The sequence below is a fragment of the Ailuropoda melanoleuca genome, chromosome 5 (genome assembly GCF_002007445.2).
Source record: "Ailuropoda melanoleuca isolate Jingjing chromosome 5, ASM200744v2, whole genome shotgun sequence".
In the NCBI taxonomy this organism is placed as follows: domain Eukaryota; kingdom Metazoa; phylum Chordata; class Mammalia; order Carnivora; family Ursidae; genus Ailuropoda; species Ailuropoda melanoleuca.
Genome location: NC_048222.1, coordinates 88,038,920 through 88,058,861, shown reverse-complemented (window position 1 = coordinate 88,058,861; position 19,942 = coordinate 88,038,920).

Below are 19,942 nucleotides of genomic sequence, written 5' to 3'. Positions count from 1 at the left end.
AGAGATGAAGGAAGAAGGAGGGGATAAGACAGGTACTTAGATTCCTTTACCTCAAGGGAGGGTGTAAATAATGCCATAGGAAAGGTATCCAAACATGCCATGTGAACTGGAGATTAAATCCACTTTGGGGCAACCTTGAGGAAGGAAAGAGAGGAATGAGGAAAGACTGTGTCGAAAGTGGCATTTGCACTGGTCCTTGAATGAGTAGGCACAATGTTGCAAAGTGAGAAGTGGATCAGGGACAAATGAATAGCTCAGTCTGGCTGAAAAGTGGGTTGAGGGAGTTGGTGGAGATAAGATTGAAAACACGCTCTGAGAGTACTTTGGTTGAGGAGGAGTTTGGACTTAAGTTGACAGGCAATAGCAAAGCCTTGAAAATCCTTGAGCAGAGGAGTGATATGCAGTGAAATAACTACCATTGCTTTTTTACGTATTACTTTTATTAGAAGCAAACAAATGACAAACAAGTTAGCTGATAGGGAGATCTTACTCACTTAAAGAACAACTAATTTGTTTTACAGAACTAACTATGCCATATCTCCTCTACTTTCTATGTGTTTGTAACTTTATATATAAATCTTGTTTATAACAATGGCATGAAGGCTATAAAGTAGTACTTAGGGAATCTTTGAAAGAAGATGTACCAAGATAGGAGAATCTCAAAGGAATTGTGCTAAGTGAAAGTCAGATACAAAAGATATGCTGCTTGAATCCATTTATATGATATTCTGAAAAGGGCAAGACTGTAGAGGTGTGGAACAGATCGGTGGTCACCAGGAGTTAGAAGTGGGGAGAGGGTCTGCATACAAAGGGTCAGCATGAAGGAATTCTTTAGTGTGTTGGAGGTGTTCTGTATTCTGTGTGTGATGGTGGTTATAACGATCTCTGCATCTGTTACAGCTCATAGAACTGAACATCAAAAATTTTACTGTATTTAAATGTAAAGCATAAATAAACAGTAAAAAGCTTTAATTATGTTTAGACAGTTTTCCAGAAATAATATTTTTGTTGTCCAGTTTTTCAAGAACTGGTAATTTGTAGTATACATGGCAAGTTCTATATATATGAATTTAATTAGTATATAAATAATTACATAGTAATATATAATTATATATTAATATATATCTAATGAGAATATTATCTAACAATGGCTTAAAGAAAAAATTTGCTACATGTTCTCAAATGTTCAGGAACTTTATTAGAGATCACATTGGCCCTGTTGTATTAAATAGATGATACTCATGAATAGCATATTAATTGTTTTTATGGTGATTATTCTTGAACTCTTGCATTTTAATATTTTTAACACATTCTTCTTCCATCTTATGTTAGAAATTTGTTTAATACATTTTTGATTATATTCATGTTAAATGTAAGCCTTACAGAGTTTAATTTAATGGTATTCAAATAAGTGAAGTTTGTTTTTGAAATCTGGTTGTTGTAAGTTCTTTTCTATCAGTAGGGAATCTCAATGATAGTTGACCATGTTTTCAAGGTATAATGACTATAGCACGTAATCCAAATCAAAGTTTCAAGCCACATTATCAATGTGCTGAGGGTGGAAAGTAAAGGGCTTTGTTATTTATTATAGACCAGGATAAAAAGAAGGACTGACCTATTATAGATTAGAAGTTCCAAAATGATTTCACTCTGTTTCCTTTGAAGCTTCTTTCTAGTTATTCAAACTCACTATGTGTTTTTGACTAAAATAGTGGTTGATTACTCTTTTAAAATAACACATTGCCTTTTGACTTAAGCCTGTATTTACTTTGTAGAATAATAGGTTTTAGAATCCAATTGCTGTGCTCTACAACTCCACTGTGATTACAGTTTGCATGTTAATAGGGGTGGCGCTCCCAGCCAGAGAGGTGCCCGACCAAATCTAACTTCTTTGAGAGGCACAGAGTTGTAGCCACAAACCGCAGAAAGTCCCATGGCATGGGATGGAAATGAACAGTTTGAATGTCCGTTGACGTTTTTAGTTTTGTTCTCATGAATGACTGCCACTGATTATAAAGGGCAAATATATGTTGTTAGAGCTATTTCAAAATTAGTAAGATTAGGTTGTTTAGATTCTAAGGTCCTTACAATGTTCCAGGGCGCTGCCTTCATCAGACATAAGTTGAGCATCTTCACTTGTAAGCTTGACTTCTACATCATAGGTTCTGTTTCCTCCCCATTGTCATTGGGCAAAACCCTGCCTGTGCCTTCATTGTATTCTGACTGCCCCTGTTCATTCCTTCGTATACACAGCTGCAGAACTCACTGAAAAAGCGTGTGTATTTAAAATTCTCCAATGGATTCTTACTGTTTTCCGGATAAAATCCAAAATCTTCAACAGGACTCAGAAGGCTGGAATGATCTGGTCGTTGGCTACTCTAGCAGTTGCCTTCTTACTGCTTTAATTCTTCACCATAGTTCTTCCTTCCTTAGAGGCTTGGCATGCTTGCCTCCACTGGAATGCTCTTTCTGGACTGCTCTTTCCCATCCAGTCTTCACATCCTTGTTTGAATGTCCCTTCCCAGAGGCAACCTCACTGAACTTCCAGGCTGAGTCAGTTTGCCTTGGTATTAGTATCTTTTCTTTCTCCTTATTAGCACCTGTCAAAATTGTAATTGAGCAACTACTTATGAAATTATTTGTTGATTGTCTTCCCTAATAGAATTAGCCCCACACTTCTAGGGAACATTTCTGTCTTCTGTGCACTGGTGTTTCTCCAGAGCCCAATCAAGTGCCTTGTTCATAATGTTTATGCAATGAATATTTGTTGAGGAAATAAATGAAAAACCAAGACAACTGTAACTTTAAGCATAATTAAAAAAATTTTTTTTTAGTTAGTGCTATTGAATGAATCAAGTAGTGAAATGAGAAGTGGCACAATTTGATTCCAGCCTGTGTGTCCTGTGGGTCTCAAACATAACTGTGTATACACATCACCTGGGAACCTTTCTAAACATGTAGCTTCTTAGACTCCACCCTCAGAAACACTGATTTCTACATTTGGTGCAGCAGCCAGGAGTGTGCATGTGTAATGAGCATCATGGGTGATTTTGATGCAGGTGTTTGAGAAGCACTGCTGTGAGATAATGATTTTCACATAAAACCAGCCCAAGGGGTTGGATATGGTGATCAAATTCAGTATAGCCACCTTGGAAACAGGTTTGCAACATTACAGAAAATTTAAAAATAAACCTCTTGTAATTGAGTAGTAATTAAGAAGTGGAGATAGTTGAAAGTTATTCATTATAAAATTGGGTTAGAATGCTGTATGTAAGTAATAAACCAAAGGTCCTGATGGTGTTCAAATTAGTAAACCAACGAATGTTGATACCTATATTAGAAAATATGGATCAGTTATGATGAAAGACTAATCTTTCCAAATTAATCCTTTACAGAAAACCCAAGTCCTTTCCTCCCCTTCCCTGCAACAGCAGATACCTAGTTCTCCTTGGCAACTATCAGCCCAGTGTCTCTACTCTCATCTCTGGCACATACACCAGTGTGTATTTTAGGCAGGGTGGGGATGGTTTTATAGCTCTTCTAATATCAGCACCCATTTCCACACTATGTGATGGTGATTCAAGTATCAGTGAAAAGAGAAAAAGATCCAGAGGCAAAAGATTATGATTTTCACTCTTTATTTAAGGTTGTTCAACTTAGGGCCAAACCCAGGGCTTATTGGATCTCCTGGGCTTTTGCTTTAACGGGATAATGGAAGGGGAAGAATATGAAGAGTACAACAAGGGGAACATGCTGCTTCTATGGGTCTGTTTCTTCATTACATGTTTTGTTAGAGGTCCCAAAAATAACATTTTCTGTCATGTGTTTTCAAGGACTTATAATGTTCTAACTGTTTTGGCAAATTACCATCCTATTTAAATTAAGCATCCTTAAAGAGATCAATTCACTGTCTCCAAGCTAAATTCCATGTAGCTATTATTGCCTGAGAGATTTCATGAGAGCTCCCAGGTTTGCCAGTGCTTAGTACTAATGATCTGATTCCAGGACTTGGCATCCAATTTGTATCACATAGCCTGCTGGTTGCAGGTTGTGTTAGAAGAACAAAGATGACATCAAAGATCATGTTTGAACTGTCACTGTGAATATCTCTGTTCTTTAATGCATTTGTATTTAAGGCTTTGGATCCTGAGATAACACATTTGTTTAGAAAACCATTGTTTCTTCTTGGAGTTATATGTCAGTGCCTCTCTAGAACAGTAATGTGTGTGTGTGTGTGTGTGAGAGAGAGAGAGAGAGAGAGAAAAGATAGTGAAAATAGCCTTTATATTTCATTAAGTCTTTTCAATACCATGATCTCTTTCATTTAGTTGGAGGTCTGCCTCTGCAATGAAGGTGTCATTGGACATGATCAATTATTATAATTAGTTAAATTTATCCATAATAATCTTTCAGTTAGCAGGTGTTTTCAATATTACTGAAAATAATAATATTCATTGGAGGGGAGCACCTGGGTGGCTCAGTCAGTTAAGTGTCTGTCTTTGTCTCAGGTCATGATCTCAGAGTCCTAGGATGGAGTCCCGATGGAGTCTCTACTCAGTAAGAAGTCTGCTTGAGATTCGCTCCCTCTGCTCCTCCCCCCACTTGCACACATGCGCACACACACATGCACTTTCTCTCTCAAATAAATAAATAAAATCTTTAAAAAAAAGTCACTAGAGGCACAATCTGGTAGGATCTGGTGCTCACTAGGAAAGATACAACCCTGGGAAGATAAATTTCACGTGTAATTTTCTATCCAAACTAACGTCTTTAATCTTCAGGGGGCATGGCCATCCTATTGGAATCCTGAGTCCTTCTCGTTTGATAGAGATCAAAAGTTGGGGCAGTGGTAGTGGTGGTGGGAATAAGCATACAAGAACTATAGCTGGCATATGTGTGTGATTCTTTTACCAGCAAACAGTCCTCCTGGGGCGGGGGGTAGAGCTTATTTCATAAATTTGAGTTTCTGAGAAAAAAAGATCTCAGGCTTGCTTGTATCAGTTTTGCCGATGAGGAGCTATCCAGGGTGCTGGACTCTTCCATCAGCGCTTGCTGACTATTTAGATCCGACCCTCTGTAGCTGTTTTGTTGCTCTACTAGCCCTGACACTTGCCTTTTTGTCAGAAAGGAGCCAACACCTACTGCCGAACCAAGTTCTGTCCTGCTTGACCTGGTCTGACCTAGGCATGACCTGGCCTTTTCTAATCTCTGCCTTACCTGATCTTTGCCTATTATAGCTGTGACAAATGCCCTTGTTATACCCTAAGTCAGTGGTTCCCAAACCTGGCTGTGCATCATCGTCATGAGTAACATGAATCAGAATCTCTGGGAATGGGTTCTGAGAATTTGAGGATCACTATGCTAGATTAATTTCTTGGTTGTCTTCCCATGTTTCCTTTCAAAGATGGGTCTAATTCCTCTTACTTTTCTCTTTCACTGAATGGCAAATATATTGTAGTATCTAAGTTTTTTCAGAGGGGTGATTAGAGAAAATGTATTAAAAAACCCATACCCTATAGAAGACGGTATGGAAGACCCTCAAGAGGTTAAAAATAGAACTACTGAATACCACTTATGGGTATTTATCCAAAATAATTGAAGTCAGGATCTTAAAAAGAGAATAGCACTCCCATGTTCACTGCGGTGCTATTCACAATAGCCAGGATATGGAAACAACCTAAAAGTCCACCAAAGGATGAATGAATAAAGAAAATGTGGTATATATACATACAATTCAATATTGTTTGGCCTTAAAAAAAGGGAAATTCTGACATATGCTCTATCATGAATGAAACTTGAGGACATTATGGTATATGAAATAAGCCAGTTACAAAAAGACAAGTACTTTACAGTTCCACTTATATGAACTACCTAACGTAGTCAAAGTCAAAGAAATAGAAATTAGAGTGGTGATTGTCAGGGCATAGTGGGAGGGAGAAATGGGGAATTTTTTAATGGCTATTGAGTTTCAGTTTTGCAAGATGAAAAAGTTCTAGAGAATATTATAGAACAGTATGAATATAGTTAACACGACTGAACACTTAAATGTTAAGATGGTAAATTGTATATGTTTCTTTGCCATATTTAAAAAATAAAAAAGTAAAAGAACCCTCTATACTCTGAGAAATATTATATTCTGGGATAATTCAGTTCAAGACAGAAATGAATAAATTGATTGGTAAGTAGATCCGTGTATTTACTAGGTTCTAGTTATCTTAGATTTCATAGGATTACCACACTATTTCCCACTCTTGCCAGCAGAATATAATTTAACACATCTACTGGTAGTATCTCTGTTTGAGTGTGGCGGCTTTATAGGAAAGGATAATCTAGAAATGGTTACCTGTAACTTGTGACAGACCTTAGGGAATACTAGAGGAATGCTTTCTCTGGGTCACATTTTTAAAGAAGATTTTATTTATTCATTTGAGAGAGAGAGAGAGAGGCAGAGAGAGCACAAGCACGGGGAGAGGCAGAGGAAGAGGAAGAAGCAGACTCCCCACCGAGCTGGGAGCCGGCCATGGGGCTTGATCCCAGGAGCTGGAGATCACAACCTGAGCTGAAGGCAGACACCTAACCAAAAGAGCCACCCAGATGCCCCTCTGGGTCACATTTTGAATTTAATTTATTTAAATTTTGTTGATACTATTAGGTTTCATTGAAGCATATTTAGCTCCTGGCCTAACTGCTGGAAACCTATAGAGTTGAAAGAGCAGCAGAAAATAAAGTTCATTGGATCACTATTAACCACTAGCATTTAGCATGTAAGTGAATGTGGTGGGAAAAACTATTTTTGCAACAATTGCTCTAAATACTGATCTAAATTTCCCTTTGGGGTGTCTGGAGAAGTTCATATATTCTTGACTAGATTTGACCCTTCTCCGCTAAGCCTACCTTACAATTCATATGAACCTTTGATTTTGCAACTCCTGAGTTGTTAGATAAATAGCTCTGGGGATATAACATGAGTGATACCATCTCTAAGATGAAGAGAAAACCAAGTTCTTTGAACACTTACTCAAAGAACTTGTGACAGTGTCAGGCTTCTGTTCAAGTACAATCAGAGAATGCTAGTGGTAGAAGAACTAGCATTTAGGCGTATACACATTCTAAACTCAAGTGGAGCAGGATTGATGACCACTGGCTGTCAAATCAAGAAAAAGCGCATCCAATTACCTGTCAACATAAGTTATTGCCCAAATTTCCCAGAGCCATGTACTTCCTTGATAGAGCTAGTCAACTCTTATTGCTCCTTATTTCAGGCCCATTCCATCCCTGCATGTCTGATTCCAAGAGTTGTGATTTCTACATTTCTTTCCTCATTTCCAAGCTTGGCTGGATCTTCCAACTGCTTGGCACATATCTATGGATGTCTGGACATCTGTTTCTGTCAGGCAAAGAGAGGATTACTTAACTATTACCATTCTGCTAGGGAAAGTTGTTCTGACTTGAGTTAAAATGTTCTCATTAAATGTACTTATAGACATAACTTGGAAATACTTCATGGTAGAATCTGGGATAAGTCTGGGAGAAATTTATTTTTATCTCAACCTTAGATGTCAGCATCACCAAGTATTTTGTCATTAGCCAGCTATGACTCCATCCTCCACCCCTCTTAGGACATATATTTAAGGGATGAGAAGTTATTATTTTTTTTTCACATCAAGTCCTTTCAATTTGTGTCCTAGGCTGAGACGAATAGATTTAAGAGAATGAGATGAGATGAGGGGCTTTGAACACTTATGTGTCTTTTTTGTTTACCAAGTATTTCTTTTTTCTTTTTTTTTTTTTTAAAGATTTTATTTATTTGTTTGACAGAGATAGAGACAGCCAGCGAGAGAGGGAACACAAGCAGGGGGAGTGGGAGAGGAAGAAGCAGGCTCACAGCAGAGGAGCCTGATGTGGGGCTCGATCCCATAACGCCGGGATCACGCCCTGAGCCGAAGGCAGACGCTTAACCGCTGTGCCACCCAGGCGCCCCTACCAAGTATTTCTTGTAAATCTTTCCTGGATATTTTAATTCTCTTATCTGTTGATTGTTGATTATCTAAAATTTGCTTGGGGCAAACATAGGGGTGTTTCCCTTCTAGATTCTGATTTGATAAAATGAACGAACTGCTGAAAGGCTTTCAACGAGGATGGTAGACTACATGCAAAATAATGTAGTCTACCATCCTCTTTGCAAGAGGTTCCCAGAGTCTTAGCAAAATCTCTCTTACCTCCACAGACTTGAAAATAGCTTAAAAATATTTATTGTCTTCTGAAATATTTTCTTCTCTCACTATAAAAACATTCATGCTCTTACATGCAGAAAATTTGGGAAATACTTTAAAGTATTAAGTGCAAAGAAGTAAAGAAAAATAAGTCGTATTTTCTTATAATAGTGCTATTTATAACATGCATTTCTATATGTCAAGCACAATCATAATCTTTTTTATATTTACGACAATACTGAGGATTAATATTATTATCCCAGGTTTAGGGATAAGGAAACTGAGATTTAGAAACTAAGTGATTTGCCTAAGGTCATGAAGCTCATGAGTGGTAGAATAAAGATTTTAAACCTACGTTGGTTTGGCTCCAAAATCCAGATTTTTAATCATAAGGCTACTTTTTCATTTAGTATTATATTGTGAGCATTTCCCCATATCTTAAAATATTTCTGTTAAAGTGTAACTATCTAATGGCTGCATGTTATTCTACGTATGGTCATGCCACAATTTGTTTAATCTGTATTGCTCTGCTGAATTTATCTGTTCCCAACACCATTTGTTTCTGTTTTTGTATATATTACACATATTGGCATAATAAATAACCATGGTCATAAATTTTTATTTCCATTCCTTATTATTATTTGCCTAGCATAAATTCCTAGACATGTGCTAATTGGAACAAAGAATATTGATGTCAGTATAGCTCTAAATAGTACCTACTTGCTTTCAAAAATGCTATCAATTGGTATGAAAAGTTCATTGTAACCTCAACTGCACTGAAGTTTGTTATTAAAAATTTCTAGCAATTTTTTTCTTTTTTTCAACATTTAAAAAATTTATTTATTTTAGAGAGAGAGAGCATGAGAAGGGGTGGCACAGAGGGGGAGGGAGAGGGAGAAGGAGAGAATCTCAAGGAGACTTCCACCTGAGCCTGGAACCCTATATGGGGTTTGATCCCACGACTCTGAGATCATGACCTGAACTGAAACTAAGAGTAGGATGCTTAACCGACTGAGCCACCCAGGCGCCCCTCTAGCAATTTTTAAGTGAAAAATCATATTTTGTTTTAATTCAGTTGTTTTTGATATTAGAGAGTTTTGGTTGTTTTGATCCAAGCCTTCAGGTAAAGCTAGGCTTTGCCTGTTTGTGCATCTGACTTAGTTCTACTTCTTGGCTTTTCTTATGTCCAGGGTCCTGCAGAACTCTCCCCTTATCAGTAGAGTAGTTCACCTGACTTGCTGCACAGCCTGCCCCTCTTGGATGGTTCTCTTCCACTCTTTTCCCATCACTCTACTTTTGCTTTTCATTGACATCAGGCTTTGCAAGATTACACCCTTTGGTGTATTGAAAATCTTTCCTTCAGCCAATAGATTTTTATTGCATGCTTATTATGTGCCATATACTGTTCTAGGCTGGGGGAAAACCACAGCAAACAGAGCAACAAAAATCTCTGCTTTATGCTGCTTACATTTTAGTGGTGGGGGGGAAGCAATAAAAAAATTAACATATAGTACCTTCAATGGTGACAGATGCTATGAGAAAAAGAAAGCAGTGAGGGGATGATAGGAAAGTTAGCACAGAGGGCTCACAGTGTTATACACAGCAATCAGGGAAGTCTTTCCTGAAAAGATAATACTTGAGTAAAGCCTTCAAGCTTCCTTTATGTTTTGAGGGAGCAAACTGTGTAGTTGTCTGGGCAAAGAATCTTCTAGGCTGAAGGAACAGCAAGTACAAAGGCCTTGAGGCAAAAATGTGCTGGTGTGTTGAAGCAACAGGAAGTAAGACAGCACTTATACCTGAAAGTTATGTTTTGGGAAGATTTGTCGGGCTGTAGGGTGCAGGACAGATTAGAAAAGAGGGAAGACAGAAATTTCTAGTGGTCACTAATATCTGTTCTCTTTTTATTCTGGAGTACACAGATAAATTTTATTTCCCTGACTCCTTTGAAGATTGGTGCAGCCCTGTGGCTAAGTTCAGGCCAATGGAATGCAAGTACAAGTGATAGGAGTTACTTCCAGGCCTGGCCTACAGAGACAATCATGTGCATTCTTCTCTCTCTCTTTCTTTCTGGAGCAACTCTGGAGATGGTACATTGATGATAGGCAGAGCTACAAGATGAAGGAATTGTGAGTCCCTGATACTCCACATGGAAGGCCACCTGTAGAACACTTTACTTAAGACAGTTGGTGTGTGATTGAAAAATACACTTTTTTCTTTTTATTAACAGTCACCATGCTGTACATTATATCCCTGGAACTTATTTATTTTATGACTGGATGTTTTTACCTTTTGACCCCCTTCACCCATTTTTTCCATTCCACACTCTCCACCTCAGGCAACCACCAATCTGTTCTCTGTAGCTATGAGTTCGTTTTTTAGCATTTTCTTTGTTTGTTTGTTTGTTTTGAGATCATATGGTATTTATCTTTCTCTGATTTATTTCACTTAGCATAATGCCCTCAAGGTCCATCCATATTGACTCAAATGGCAAGATCTCCTTTTTTATGATCAAATAATATTTCATTGTGTATATATACACTGTATTTTCTTTATCCATTCATCCTCTACTGGATACTTAGGTTGCTTCCATGTCTTGGTTGTTGTAAATAATGCTGCAATGAACATGGGGTACATATATCTTTTTGAATTATTGTTTTCATTTCCTTCAGATAAATTCCTAGAATTAGAATTGCTAGATCATATGGTATTTCTATTTTTAATTTTTTGAGGAGCCTCCATACAATTTTCTGTAATGGCTGCACTAGTGTACATTCTCACCAATAGTGCACAAAGATTCCCTTTTCTCCACATCTTTGCCAACATACTTCTTGTCTTTTTGATAATAGCCATTCTGACAGGTGTGAGGTGATATCTCATTGTCATTTTGATTTGCATTTCCCTGATGACTAATGATGTTGAGCACTTCCTCATGTACTTGTTGGTCATTTGTATGTCTTCTTAGGAAAAATCTATTCAGATACTCTGCCCATTTTTTAATTGGATTGTATTTTTACTGTTGAGTTTATGAGTTCTTTATATATTTTGGATATTAGCCCCTTATCAGATACATGATTTGCAAGTTTTCTTCCTCAGTAGGTTGCCTTTTCATATTGTTGATGATTTCCTTTCCTGTGCAGAAGCTTTTTAGTTTGATGTAGTCCCAGTTGTTTGTTTTTGCTTTTGTAGACTTTGCTTTTTTTTTTTGTAAATCCAATAAATTATTACCAAGACCGAAGTCAAAGAGTTTACCCCTTATTTCCTTTTTCTTCCTTTCTTTTTTTTTAAAGATTTTATTTATTTATGTGACAGAGAGACAGCCAGTGAGAGAGGGAACACAGCAGGGGAGTGGGAGAGGAAGAAGCAGGCTCCCAGCGGAGGAGCCCGATGTGGGACTCGATCTCGGAACGCTGGGGTCACGCCCTGAGCCAAAGGCAGACGCTTAATGACTGCACTACCCAGGCGCCTACCCCTTATTTCTTGTAGGAGTTTATGGTCAGGCCTTACATTTAAGTTGTTAATCCTTTTGAGTTAAATTTTGTGGGTAGTGTAAGATAGTGCATAGTTTCTTTCTTTTGCTTATGTATGTTCAATTTTTGCAACACCATTTATTGAAGAGTCTGTTCTTTCCCCATTGAATATTATTGGCTTCTTGGTCATAAGTTAATTGACCATAATATGTAGGTTTATTTCTTGGCTCCCTGTTCTGTTCCATTGATCTATGTGCCTGTTTTTTTTTTTTTTTTAAGATTTCATTTATTTATTTGACAGAGAGAGGGCAGTGAGAGAGGGAATACAAGCAGAGGGAATACAAGCAGGGAATACAAGCAGGCTTCCCACTGAGGAGGGAGCCCGATGTGGGGCTGGATCCCAGAATGTTGGGATCATGACCTGAGCCGAAGGCAGACGCTTAACGACTGAGCCACCCAGGCGCCCCATGTGCCTGTTTTTAATGCCAATACCATACTCTTTTGATTACTATAGCTTTGTAATATTGTTTAAAATCAGGGAACATGATGCCTCCATTTAACTTTTCGGGATCTTTTGTGGTTTCCTACAAATGCTAGAATTGTCTGTTCTACTTCTGTGAAAATGCCACTGAAATTTTGATAGGGATTGCATTGAATCTGTAGATTGCTTTGCAGTGTGGATATTTTAACAGTACCAATTCTTCCTGTCCGTGAGCATGGAATATCTATTTATTTGTGTCTTCTTTGATTTATTTTATTAATGTCTTATAGTTTCCAGTGTACAGGCCTTTCACTTCCTTGGTTAAATTTGTTCCTAGGCATTTTATTCTTTTTAATGCAATTGTAAATTTTCTTAATTTCTTTTTCTGTTAGTTTGTTATTACTGTAAAGAGATGCAACAGATTTTTGTATATTGATTTTGTATCCTGCGATTTTATTAGATTTATTAGTTCTAACAGTTTTTTGGTGGAGTCTTTAGGATTTTCTGGGTATAATATCATGTCATCTGCAAATAGTGACAGTTTTACTTCTTCCTTTCCAATTTGGATGCCTTTTATTTCCTTTTCTTGCCTAATTGCTCTGACTAGGGGTTTCTGATACTGTGTTGAATAAAAGTGGCCAGAGTGGGCAGCCACGTCTTGTTTCTGATCTTAGAGAAAAAGCTTTCAGTTTTTCATCATTAAGTATGTTGTTAGCTTTGGGCTTGTCATAGATGGACTTTATGACGTTGAAGTACATTCCCTCTATACCACTTTGTTGAGAATTTTTAGGACAAATGGATGTTGAGTTTTGTCAAATGCATTTTCTGCATCTAGTGAGATGATTATTTTATTTTTATCCTTTATTTTGTTAATGTGGTGTATCACATGATTGATTTGTGGATGTTGAAGTATTCTTGCATCTCTGGTATAAATCCCACTTGTTCATGGTGTATTATCCTTTTAATGTAGTGTTGGATTTGGCTAGCTAATATTTTGTTGAACATTTTTGGACCTATGTTTATCAGGGATATTGGCTTGTAATTTTCTTTTCCCGTGGTGTCCTTGTCTGGTTTTGGGATGAGGGTAATGTTGGCTGAAAAATAAACTTCTATTGTGTTAAATCTATGAAAATATGTTTGTTTGTTTTTTTTAAACCATGTTCACAAATAGAATAGGAAACCACAGGCAAGATAATGAGCTAGAAGTTTGTTAAGGGAGAATTATTCCTCTTTCTATGAAGAAGCTCACAAAAACTCAAAGGATATGGTAAGATAAAATCATTTTAAAATAAATGAAAAAGAGTAGAATAAAAAACAAAGTTGGAAAGTAAGATGGAGTAAATGTAGTATCCAGAGGGTTAGATAATAGGGGCAGATAGACCGGTGGTGGTAGGAATGGAGAAGAAGGAAATGGAGTGAATTCGTGGCTATTCCCAAGAAAAAATGGAAGAGTGAGTGGCATCTTATATAAGTCAGTCAAAGATGACACCATTGTTTTAGGTTGGAATTTGAAGGAGTGTAGGTAGCAGCAGTTTTAATGGGATATATACAGTAAAATAGATATTTTTAGCATATACTCCACTCAGACTGCTTCAGCGGAGCTAACCAAGTTCTCTTTTTGGTTAAATATAACCAAATTAAATTTAACCAACTTTAACCTACTTAAACTATTGGACACTATCTGAAATCTTTGGGCAAAATTTACATGCTCTCTATACCTCAGTTCTCTTTTGATACCACTCTTTTCTGTTTTGTTTTTTAATCTTCCCCTGCTCATCATCCTTCAAAGATTCTTCTTTCTCTGACTCTCATTTAACTGTGGGTGTTTTCCCAGATTTGGACTTCAGTCCATTTTTTATTATTCCATCCCACAAGGGGTTGGAATTTTTTATTCTTTTGTAAAGGGCCAGATTGTAAATATTTCAGGCTTTGTGGGCCATATGGTCTGTGTTGCAATAACTCAGCTTTGCTGTTGTAGTGTGAAAGCAGCCATAGACACTATGTAAACAAATAGGCATGGCTGTATTCCTATAAAACTTTATTCACAAAACAGGCAGTGGGCCAGATTTGATCCAAGAATCTAAGTTTGATGACCCCAAATTTATACTGTCCTCTTGGTAAGATATCAATTCCCATGACTTTAAATACCATTCATATGGTAATGACTCCCATATTATATTTCTTTAGCACAAATTTATTTCCTAAACCTCAGAATGCTATGTACTATCTCTTAAATAGACACCTGAATCTGGAAACTCTTATTTCCAGTTTGGAACACATACCTGTCTCCCTCACACTCCTCAATGAAACAATGTATATATTTTTTTTTCCTGAATTCAGAATAACAATGAATCACTCTGTCACCAGCTAGTCCAAACAGAGACCTGTGAGTTATCCATCATTTCTTCTCAGTCTAATTTAACAACGTCCCCTTTGAACTCAACACTGCTGTCCATTCTTGCTCTTTGAAACCTATTCTTCAATCTGCTGCCAGCTTCCTCTTTCTAACACATAATATGATTAAGTTCCTCCCATATTTAAAATTTCCAATGAAGCCTCAGAATAAACTTCAAACTCCTTAGCATGGCATTCAAGGCCCATCTCCAACCAGCCCCTGCTTACTTTTGTAAGTAACTTACTTCAAGTTTTCATCTTGCAGCCCACACTACAACCGTAGTGAAATATGGGCAGATCTCAGATCTCTCAACTATACCTTGTGCTGTCACAACTAGGCCTTTGCACATGCTGCCTTCTGTTCCAGGAATAACTTCCTCCATATGCCAGTGCCCCTCTTTAATTTGCCTCTACCCACTCCCACTCCCATCTCTGGTATCCATTCTCATCAAGATCCAGCCTTCTGTTGTCTTCTGGAATAATTCCATGGACTCTCAGGGGCAGATCCAGGTTTTGTGGGGCATAAAACTTATACAATGTCAGGATTCTTTATTGTCAAGAATACAAAAATATCTCCTTTTTTCTTTTCAAAATTTACAAAGATGTGTGATGACTACATGCATATATTACCAATGAATATATTGCGTTTACCTCTCCTGCTAAGGGCTTCACCTATATGTTCTCAAGACCCTGGGCATGTCACCATCACAACTCCTAACAGACAGCATTGAATACATGGTCTGTTCATTTCTCTGTACTCCATGTTAGACTGTAAATTCCTCAAGAATGAGTATAGTGCCCAGCACATAATAGGTCTTTAATAACCATTAGTACAGTAAGTGAAAGGGTCAATGATGCATGCAAGTTATACAAAGATAAGTAGAATCCTGCCTTGACTTCAAGTTGTTTATAATGCTGTAGTGAAGTGAAGGACAGTATCAAGGAGACAAGTTCTATTATACATAGTTGTTCGGAGTTTGATATAAAATCCTTTGCCTATTATAAAATCCTTTGCCTATTAATTCTCAAAGTGTATTGAACACACATTCTAAGTTTCCTTTTGATTACAACAGACCTTCAAGAAAATGCTATAGTTTCTATAAGTCTAATTTATTTTATTGCACCAATATACTCCAAATAACATTATGCTTTTTCATGATTGCATCTGAATATGGAGAAGGAGGTGAGAAGTGCTAGCATCTGGCCAGGAGACCTGATAGCAAAACGTAAATGTAGCTATATTAAAAGACAAAGACAATGTACTTGACAGATGATAAACTGACTGAGTTGAAAAGAGAAAGCTAAGAGAAATAAACTTTCAGCTATGAGTCTTACTTTTTCTCAACTAATATGACATTATAAAATTATTTAAATGTGAATGCCAAAAACACTGAGGCATCACAATTATAATTAAATTATATACTGTATATTATTGGATCAAGAAATGTCTCTAACATCAAATGACAAATGGCGTGCTCTGTGGCTTTCAGATATGAAGTGCATTTTATAAATCAGGAATTATTAGAAATTCTTTGGGGAAGTTAGTAAACCTAATAAAACCTGGGGATATTGAGCTAATTCTCTCATCTCTTCTCCATATACATACTCTCAAGAAAGCTCATGGTTTTAAAATTCATTAATATGCTAACAATTCACATACTAATACTTCTTGGCCTGAATTCTTCACTGAGCTTTAGACATGGATACCCAACTGCCTACTTAACATGTCCACTTGGATAAATAAGAGGCATTTCAAACTTAATAGGTCCTATACAAAATCTCTGATTTCCCCCCACTCTACCCCTTTTCAGAAGATGGCACCACTTTCATCCAGTTACTCTGGCTCCAAATCAAAGAAAGGATCCTTTGTTTCTCTCTTTCTCTCATTCCCCACAGTCAGCCCATCATCAGGGTCTATTAGTTTTGTCTTCAAAATATATTTCATATCAGTACACCAGAAATTCCTGCTTAGATTTTGGCAACAACCTACTACCTGCTCTCGTGTTTTTTTACTCTTGCCCCTATAATTCATTATCTATATAGCAGAGTAATCTTTTTTTAAAATTGAAGTATAGTTGACACACAATGTTATATTAGTTTCAGGTACACTTCATAGTAATTCAATATGTTATATGTTATGCTTTATTAGCCACAAGTATAGCTACTATGTCTCACCATACAACACATTGACTATATTCCCTATGCTGTACCTTTAATCCCTGTGATTTATTCATTTCATAAATGGAAGCCTGTACCTTCCACTCCCCTTCACTGATTTTGTTCATCTCCCTATTCCCTTTCCCTCTGGAAACCATCAATTTATTCAGAGTAATCTTTTTTTTTACCTTAATATTTAGCTTTTTTTTTTTGATGTTATTTAAATTCCAGTTAGTTAATGTATAGTGTAATATTAGTTTCAAGAGTGGAATCTAATAATTCATTACTTCCATATAACACCCAGTGCTCATCACAACAAGTGCCCTCCCTAATACCATCACCTATTTAGCCCTTCCCCCTACCCCCTGCCCCTCCAGCAACCCTTAGTTTGTTCTCTGTGGTTAAGAGTCTCTTTTACAGTTTGCCTATTTCTCCCCCTGTCCCTTGTTTATCTGTTTCATTTCTTAAACTCCACAGGTGAGTGAAATCGTATGGCACCATCTTTCTCTGACTGACTTATTTTGCTTAACATAATACACTTTAGCTCTACCCATGTCATTGCAAATGGCAAGATTTCATTCTTTTTGATGGCTGAGTAATATTCCATTGTGGATATATACCACAGCCCCTTTATCCATTCATGAGATAATGGACATTTGGGCTTTTTCCATAATTTGGCTATTGTGGATGTTGCTGCTAGAAACATTGGGGTGCATGTGCCCCTTTGAATCGGTACTTTTGTATCCTTTGGGTAAATACCTAGTAGTGCAATTGCTGGGTCATTTTTATATTTTTAACTTTTTGAGGAGCCTCCATACTGTTTTCCAGAGTGGCTGCACCGGTTTGCATTCCCACCAACAGTATAAGAGGGCTCCCCTTTCTCAGGGGACACATCCTCGCCAACATCCTCGCCAACATCTGTTGTTTCCTGTGTTGTTAATTTTAGCCATTCTGAGAGGTATGAAATGGTATCATAGTAGTTTTGATTTATATTCCCTGATGATGAGTGATGTTGAGCATCTTTTCATGTGTCTGTTGGCCATCTGCATGTCTTCTTTGGAAAGATGTCTGTTCATGTCTTCTGTGCATTCCTTTTTTTTTTTTTTAAAGATTTTATTTATTTATTTGACAGAGATAGAGACAGCCAGCGAGAGAGGGAACACAAGCAGGGGGAGTGGGAGAGGAAGAAGCAGGCTCATAGCGGAGGAGCCTGATGTAGGGCTCGATCCCATAACGCTGGGATAACGCCCTGAGCCGAAGGCAGACGCTCAACCGCTGTGCCACCCAGGCACCTCCTTCTAGCCATTTCTTAACTGGATTATTTGTTTTTTGAGTGTTGAGCTTGATAAATTCTTTATAGATTTTAGATACCAGCCCTTTATCAGATGTGTCATTTGCAAATATCTTCCCCCATTCCGTAGGTTGCCTTTTAGTTTTGCTAATTGTTTCTTTCACCGTGCAGAAGCTTTTTATCTTGATGAAGTCCCAGTAGTTCATTTTTGCTTTTGTTTCCTTTGCCTTTGGAGACGTGTCTAGCAAGATGTTGCTGTGGCCGAGGTCGAAGAGGTTGCTGCCTGTGTTCTCCTCTAGGATTTTGATGGATTCCTGTCTCACCTTTAGGTCTGTCATCCGTTTGGATTTACTGTTGTGTATGGTGTAAGAAAGTGGTCCAGTTTCATTCTTCTGCATGTTGCTGTCCGTGTTTCCCAACAGCATTTGTTGAAGAGACTCTTTCTCATTGGATATTCTTTCCTGCTTTGTCAAAGAATAGCTGACCACAGAGTAATCTTTTAAAAATATAAATCAGATCATATCTCTTCCTCTTGTGCTTAAAACTCTCCAGTGGCTTCCCATTACAAACTCCTTACCATGGCCTGTGAGACCTTACGTTAACTGGCCCTTGTCCACCTCTCTGACTACATCTCCTTCCTCCCTCCCCAGCCTTTTTCCACCACATTCCTGCCACATGAGTCACACCAAGCCATCTCCGGTCTTAGGGCTTTTGTATTTGCAGTTTTCTCTCCTCCTCATCTCCAAATGTTTGGCTCCCTCTTATTCTTTAATAAGTAGTGAGAATGAAATGAATGCCACCCTCTCAGAAAGGTCTTTCCCGACCAACCTAAGGAATTTCAATCATATTATCTTTTTTTGTTTTCTTCAAGTACTTACCACTAATTGAAATTATTAAGTTCATTTATTTGTTTCCTAGTTCAGTGCTTAACAATCCCCACCAAATTTAAACTCCAGAGGATAAAATCTTTGCCTGTTATTTACCTTTTTATACCCAATGCCTGCAATAGTGCCTGTTTCATGCTAGGCTCTCATTAAAATTATTTGTTCAATGAATGAATGAATGAGTGAATGAATAAATGAATGATGTGCCTATCCTATGCATGATCTTTGCAGCAGGGCCCAGCTTTTTACACAAATGATAGAAGGATAATTTATGCCATGGGTACCCCTGTGGGAGGAGCAGTTTGGTAGAGTGGAGAAGACAGCTCTGGATGACAGTCCTGAGTTCTGAGACTTGGTTCTATATCTCTATCTCTATACTTATTTATCTATCTATCTATGTGTATATATGCATATTATTTTTCGAAATAATGATTAATTCCTTAATTCTTTAAGGGATAAGTTTCTAGCATGAAACAGAGTCCTTAACAGCTTTATTTAATTGATATTAACTGGTATTAACAGGGTAAATTTACAGAACCCACATTAAAAATGAAATTAGCTCCTCTTAGAGTTTTAACCCTGGGGGATAAGAACCAACAAGCTTGTTGTTCAAGAAATTCCTGAAGTCTGTGATTAACAAACAGGTCAAGGAGAAAGGCATGGAAGGGACCCTTTCAAAGTATTCTTCAGTCCCTCAAATTTCAGTCAATAAATGGAATCCTCCAAATGAAGGTCATTTGCATTTAGAAGCCTGTTACACATTTGCAATATCTTTTTCTCCCTTTTCTCCCAGAAGAGCTAATGAGATGTATTTCTCCAGCAGTAGCTTTCAGGAAAGCCTGTTAGTGACTTTTCAGATCAGTTTATTCCACTCCAGATTTTGGGGGTTTTGTTTTGTTTTGTTTTTTAGCATTTGATAGGTAAGTTGAATCACAGAATTAGAATCACAAAATAAGTTGCAAAGGATCTTGATATCATTTAGTTCAAACTCCCTTGTGCATCTTTCTCATAGACATAAAAATTGTACTGTCAATTTTTAATACCATTTTCAAGTC